Source organism: Apus apus, chromosome 4 (assembly GCF_020740795.1).
Source record: "Apus apus isolate bApuApu2 chromosome 4, bApuApu2.pri.cur, whole genome shotgun sequence".
Taxonomy (NCBI): Eukaryota; Metazoa; Chordata; class Aves; order Apodiformes; family Apodidae; genus Apus; species Apus apus.
The window spans coordinates 81288610-81296369 of NC_067285.1; positions in this window are offsets into that span (position 1 = coordinate 81288610).

Consider the following 7760-nt stretch of genomic DNA (forward strand, 5'->3'; position numbering starts at 1 on the left):
CACAGATATTCCTATTCAGTTGTACCCAGAAAACTTGGCAAAAGCAGCCTGTTATATTTCAACTGACAAGTTTTCCATCCCTCAGGAGTGGGAAAACACAGCTATCTCAGTTTGCAAGACTTCTATTATCAAATTTCATATGGACAACAAATGTTCATGTACAGTTTGTTAATGAATGAAAAGGAACAATTTAGATGCAAGAAAAAGAAAGGGAATTTAATGAAAGTAGCATCACTCAGGAAAGCATAAGCCTGAAGATGAAATGAAAGGTCTGATTATAGCTGATCACGAAGAGAGTTAAAGAGCACTCATTTAATTAATCTGGAGAAAAAAGAGCGTGATTTGGTAGAAAAAGTTTTCAACTACCTGTATATGTGTTTCTGCACTCTTGAAATATGAATTACAATTAATAATGCTACAATTACCCATGCCAAATTTGTTATTTTTCATAATTAAGATTCTGAGGACAAACAGTAACAACTACTAACCTTTAAAAAGCAGTGTTTATATGCTGATCATACGCAGAGAATGATGGATTTTCCATCACTGATTGAAAGTTCTTACAAACTATTCCCTTCCTCTGAATTTATCACATTTTCCAGCTAATATCTATAAATCTATATCTATAAAATATATCTCTAAAAATCTGTATCTATCATTATCTGTAAAAAGCCAGAACCAAATGGCTGAAAAAGAAACCAAACTAAGATTCTTGTTCCTATCCCTTTCTCTTCCATCACAGAAGAAAAAAATACACACTGCAAAATAAGTGCTTATATTATTTAGCAATGACGTTTTTAATTTTGGAGTGCAGTTTCCAACTTTCTATAAAATGATGTAAGAGTGATATTATTTTTTAAATGCAAAACTTAAATGCTTTTGTCATGCTTAACAAGTAAGTTTCCGTAATGATTTGAAACTCCTCTTACATCTCCATCTGTTATGTCCATATACGTATAATTTTTTTTAATTTTTCAAAGGTTATTGACTATTCTATCTTACTCTTCCTCAAAACACAGACCAACAACATTCAGCATTTCTAATAATAAAGCGGTGATACATGGCCTGAGAAAGAAAACTTTTGGTAGAATTTTAGTTAGTAGACTCCTATAGTGTTGCTGAAGGACACATTTTCTGGAAACCTAACTACATGTTGGTTTTCTCCTGGTTTCTTTTTTGTTTTGGTTTGTTTTTTAGAATTATACTGAAAATTCCTCCTGTGGCCTAGTTGTGACTGGTTTTCTGACAATGTGCTATAGATTTGATACCTGACATCACAGCCTCTTTCTTCATGCACACATAGAATCATAGAATCATCAAGGTTGGAAAAGACCTTCAAGATCACAGTGTCCAACTGTCTGCCCTACAACTCCTAACCACTAATCCTGAAACACCACGTCTACCCTTTTTTTATTGTCCCCAGGGATGGTGCCCCCACCATCTCCCTGGGCAGCCTGCTCCAATGCCTCACCACTCTTTCTGTAAAGACATTTTTCCTAATATCCAATCTGAACCTCCCCTGGTGCAGCTTGACCCCATTTCCTCTTGTTCTATCACTGGTCACCAGGGAGAAGAGCCCAACACCTGCCTCACCACAGCCTCCTCTCAGGTAGTTGTAGAGAGCAATGAGGTCTCCTCTCAGCCTCCTCTTCTCCAGGCTGAACAGCTCTCTCAGCTTCTCCTCATAAGATCTGTTCTCCAGACCCCTAATCAGCCTAGTTGCTCTTCTCTGCACCCTCTCCAGCAGGAAGATGTCCTTCCTGTACTGCAGTGCCCAGGAAGCCCTGCACACAGGGCTTGAGGTGCAGCCTCACCAAGGCAAAGTAAAGGGACAAGGTCACCTCCTTGGTCCTGCTGGCCACACTATTTCTGATGCAGCCCAGGATGGTGCTGGCCTTCTTGGCCACCTGGGCACACTGCTGGCTCACGTTCAGCCAGTTGTCAATCTGCACCCCCAGGTCCCTCTCTGCTGGGCAGCTCTCCAGCCACTCCTCCCTACGCCTGTAGTGCTGCTGGGGTTGTTGTGGCAAAAGTGCAAGACCCGAGACATTCGGGTACTGCACTACATTGGATGTAGTTTATGTGGTTACAGATACCTAGGGAAAGTTACGCGTGGATTAGGTGAGATTTAGGCCAGGATCCCGTGGTCTACACATAGGGTTCTGCAACTTGACTTGCTACAGGTGTGGGGCAAAGTCCTGCTGCCTGGTAGGTTCCATAAGACTTTTCTGGCAGCTGCCTGCTTTGCAAAAGGTTTGCTCCTCTGGATCTACTGTCTGAACCCTCCCCTCCACTAACTTTGTCTTATGCTGTGATCTAGAAGCTTTTTTGTGCCCTTCATCTGTTTCAGGACCATTTGGATCTCTGCGACAGAACTGGAGTGCTCCGACTCAAAGCCCCTGTTAAGACAGGCATGCACTCAAATAGTCTGAATTTCTTTTCATTTTGTATCTGACACTCTAGTCTTGTCATGACATACTCATCTTGTATTCCACAGGAGGATGTCTGTGAAGAAGCATGGAGTGCTTTAGGTAATCTTTTATAGGGTTGTTTTGGTTTTTTTGTCTCCCATTTTCTAGGTGAAAGACCCAAGCATGGATCATCATGACCTTGCTGTATAGATGTCAATAACAATCAAAGCTGATTAAAAATATTTTAGATGCTCTTACTAATGAGAAGTGATACAAATTTGAAAGACACGCTAAATATATAACCATCTGTCAAGATGCTTATATTTTTAGCTTACTGCTTATGAAATTTTCACATCTTCTACCTTTTGTCAATTTTGATAAAGGCAAACTAAGCTGAGTTTGGGGAAACCCCAGGTTTCAGACCCCCTCCCCACTTTCTTGCTGCTCACCAACAGACTCTTTTAACTTGGGTGCAAGATCTTTCCCCAAAAGTAGCATATGTAGAAGTTGTCACTCAAGTGAGTAGTATTTGCTGTTTGCCACGATATGGAGTATGCAATTTGGTAGACAACCTGAAATCACTCTCAAAACTTCAGGGAAAAGTGAAAAGAAGTTGCTAATGAGCAGTCTTTTTCTCTAATAGAATGAATTTTTCAGGAACTAATTACTAGATTTGGAGAGAAAGACAAATAAATATGACAATATGCCTTACTATCATAATATCTGGCTCTTACCTGTTTTTCAGAAATGCACTGCTCACTGACAGGATCATTTTAATAGTTAAAGAAGGATTAATTTCTAGGCAAGTCTCATCTTCCATATATTTTTCTAGACAGGAATTTCTGTTTGAGTTAAACTTTTCCTCCTGTACTTGCTTACATGCTGAGAACACATTGCACACTGACACATGGTGGGATGACTCCTACGACTGCAGTGTGAGAATGGATGGATACAAACTATTTAGGAAGGACAGGCAGGGGAAGAGGGGATGTTGCCCTCTATGTCAATGACCAGCTGGAGTCCACAGAGCTCTGCCTGGGGTTGGATGAGGAGCTGACCGAGAGCTTATGGGTCAGTTAAAGGGAACACATGAGCAGGTGATATCACAGTGGGGGTCTGCTACAGGCCACCTGACCAGGAAGACCAAGTGGATGATGGATAGTTGGATAGAAGCAGCTTTGTGTTCACAAGCCCCAGTCTTCATGGAGGATTTCAGTCACCCCAACATCTGTTGGAGGGACAATAAAGCAAGGCATAAGCAATCCAGGTTACTGGAATGCACTGATGACAATTTCCACCTCCAAGTGGTAGAGGTACCAATGAGAACAGGTTCTATGCTGGACCTTGTTCTCACCAAGGACAGGCTGGTGAACAAAGTGAACCTTGCAATCACCATGAAATGGTGGAATTTAGGATCCTTAGGGCAACAAGGAGTGTGCAGAGCAAGATCACTACCCTGACCTTCAGGACAGCAGACTTTGATCTCTTCAAGGATCTGTTTGTTAGGGTACAATGGGATAAACCCCAGATGAGAGAGAAGCCCAAGCAAGCTGGTCAATATTCAAGAATCACCTCCTCTAAGCCCAGGAGCAATGCATCCCAACAAAGAGGAATGCAGACAAGAATGCCAGGAGGACTGCATGGATGAACAAGGAGCTCTTGAACATGCTTAGATGTAAAAGGAAAGTCTACAGAGAGTGGAAGCAAGGACAGGTTGCCTAGGAAGAGTACAAATAAGTTGTTTGTGCAGCCAGGGATCAGGTTAGGAAAGCTAAAGCCCAGTTAGAAATAAATCTTGCCAGGAACATCAAGGGTAACAAGAAAAGCTTCTGCAGGTATGCCAGTGATAAAAGGAACACTAGGGAAAATATGGGCCCTCTCCAGAAGGAAACAGGAAACCTGGTCATGTGGAATATGGAGAAGGCTGAAGTACTCAACTTTTTGTCTCAGTCTTCACCAGCAACAGCTCTAGCTACAACACCCAAGTCACAGAAGGGACTTGGAGAAAGAAGATCCCCCCTTGTAGGAGAAGAGCGGGTCTGAGACCACTTAAAGAACCTGAAAGTGCACAAGTCCATGGGACCTCATGAGATCTATCCGTGACACCAGGGGGAACTGGCGGATAAAGTTGCAAAGCTGTTTTCCATCATATTTGAAAAGTTATGGCAGTCTGGCAAGGTTCCCACTGACTGGAAAAGGGGAAACATCACCCTAATTTTTTAAAAAGAAAAAGAGAGAGAACTGGGGAAGTATGGGCCAATCAGTCTCAACTTTGTGCCCAGCAAGATCACAGAGCAGATCCTCCTGAAGGCTCTGCTAAAGCGCATAGAAAATGTGCAAGCAGTTGGTGGCAACCAACATGGCTTCACCAAGGGGAAACCATGCCTGACAAATTTGGTGGCCTTTTACGATGGGGTCACAGTGTCTGTCGGTGGACAAGTGAAGAGCAACTGAGATAATCTAACTGGACTTGTGCAAAGTGTTCAACACTGTCCCACATGACATCCTGGTCTCTAAATTGGAAAAATATGGATTTGATGGATGGACCACTCAATAGGTAAGGAATTGGCTAGATGGTCACATTCAAAGAGTTATGGTCAATGGCTTGATATCCAAATGGAGACCAGTGACAAGCGGCGTTCCTCAGGGGTCAGTATCTTTGTTGGTGACACAGACAGTGGAATTAAGTGCACCCTCAGCAAGTTTGCTGATGACACCAAGCTGTGTGGTGTGGTCAACATGGTGGAGGGAAGTGAGGCCATCCAGAGGGACAGGCTTGAGAGGTGGGCCCATGTTAACCTCATGAAGTTCAACAAGGCCAAGTGCAAGGTTCTGCACCTGGGTCAGGGCAATCCCAATCACAAATACAGGCTGGGCTGAGAATGAATTGAGAGCAGCCCTGAGGAGAAGGACTTGGGGGTGTTTGTTGATGAGAAGCTCAACATGAACTGGCAATGTGCGCTGGCAGCCCAGAAAGCCAACCAAATCTAGAATCAGGTGCTGGATGTAAGTTTTGTTCCTTCCTGTCCAAGTAAAATTTATACAGTTTGCTAATTCCCTAAACCCAAAACTCCCTTCTCACCTTGGTAAATAGCAGTTACTTTTTCCTGAGAGCTGTCTTATTTGCACTTTGTTCTGGCTGGGGTCACAGATGAGTGTAAATAATAATACTCTTGAAACAGTCTTCTGTTCCATTTTCACCATTACTGCTATTTTTTATCTCACCTAACATTTTTATTAATATATGGTGCTTTTCCTACTTTTGTCTGTTTTCTTGTTTTATTCATACTGACACTTCCAGTTATATCCAAGTATTTTCTTCCTAGTGCCCTGATCACCTCCTCATTTCTTTGGTAACAGTATATTCTCCAGCTAGATTTGTTCTCTCTCTCTGTTATTTGCTGATGCTTTCTCTCTTTTTTTTTTGTTTGGGGCTTCTTGTTGTTTGGTTTTGTTGGGTTTTTTTAATGTTTATATCTCTGACCAGTCCTCTACTTTTTAAATCCATTGTTCCATTCATACCTGCCTTTGCATCAAAATTTCCCATTTTATGCAAGGTAGTACAAAGGACAAAGAAAAGTGCAAGATAAACAGAAGATACTACAGGTGATCTTTACTCCTATCTCCATCAAGAACTGGAAACCCCAGATAATCTTGCTAAGTTGTTCTTTGAAAAGTAAATGAAGACATACAGTCTCAGACTGCAAGTCTTCTGGCAACCCTAGTGGTTTTTTCCAAAAGATTAATTACCTTCTTTGCCCACCCATACTAGTAATATCACAGCTATTCCCTAATTAGAAGTGAGAAATAAATTTTCTGCTTTCAGTAGAACATTTCACTTTCTTGGCATACTGCTTTTGTACTCAGCACCTGCCTACATACTCCACAGCTTTCTGTTTCTTTTGTTACCTTCCCCTTATTTTTCTAGGCTATTTTTAATATCTAAGAAGATTATTTTCTATGTCCACCCCTTCTGATTCAGCGTGATTTTCCTATCGCAGTAGCTTTTGACATTACTTCCATTAACTTTCCAAAATCTGCTGCAGTGTGTCAACTTGCAAAATCTCCAACTGGACAATAACATTACCTGTAATCACTACCTCAGACATATTCTAAAGAAATAAACCTTTACTCTTTCATCACATGCAAATAATCTTGAATACATGTATCGTTTCATATCTGGGCAAGTACTTTGCTCTTTGCAGTTTTGTTTGGGTTTTTTTGTTTTCTTCTCCTGATACAAATTCCTTTTACACTTGTCTCCTTTAACCTCAGTGGATCTTCTCTCCATGTTTCTTGTTCCTTTCAAATTTTTCTTTCTTTATGGTAAGCTTTAGATTTCTTCTATAGAGAATTTTCCTATTTTTATGTATAAAAATTTCCTGTAATTTATCTTAGCTGCATCTTTAGGTTTCATTACTATGGTGTGATAATACCTAAATCTTCATTTAAAAGCTGCTATACAGAATCATTTTCTTACGTCTTTATACGGGATTTAGCATGGAAGGTTTTACGTAAACACACAAAATTAATTCTGTGATAAGAGATTAATTACCCTTCCAGCTAACCTGTGCATTTGGGAAAAAATAAAGAAAAAAAAAAAGTAAAAAGACAACAAATTTTTCACGATTTTCAGATATACTGCTGTAGCTACCAAAATTAAACTAAGCTAAGAGAAACAAAAGACGGCTGCTATAATCCTGTTTTTCTCCTGTATCTCATCTCAGCATGATAAGATCCCTTTGACCTACCTGCCTTTCAAGTTTCCCAATATTCCCATCTCCCCAACTACCCATTAGCACCAAAGGCATTTTCCTTCCTCAGCAATAACTGCTCCATTCGGAGGACACAGCCCCAAGAGAACTGTGAAACAGGAGGAATGAAGCCTTCATTTTGTAATATCCTGAGTGGCAGCAGGAGCTCAGGTGCAGCTATTATATTATATGTGACTTCTTTTAATCTCTCCCGACTAAGCTCTGCCTGCTTCCTAAACTCATTGAACTAATTACAGAAGAGCAGCTAACAGCCATGCTACTTTAACTTATCAATAATGGAAAGTGAGCTGGAGCTGTCAGGAAATACATTTGACATCCCAACTTTGAAGAGCAGGAACTCTGTGCTCCCTCTCTAGATACAAGGGGAAATATAATAATTAGTAAACGTAATTTATTTCATAAGCAGAGTTAGCAGTCTGATTCCTTTTCAAGATTTCCTGGCACTTTCCTATTATGAGATTCTGCTTTTAGTTGTCTACATTATTTGTTCAGGCTGAAGTAAGTGCAGATGAGCATTTGCTTCTACTAAGATTATTTTTTATCTTTCAAGTTGTATCCATATTTTTTATGCTTC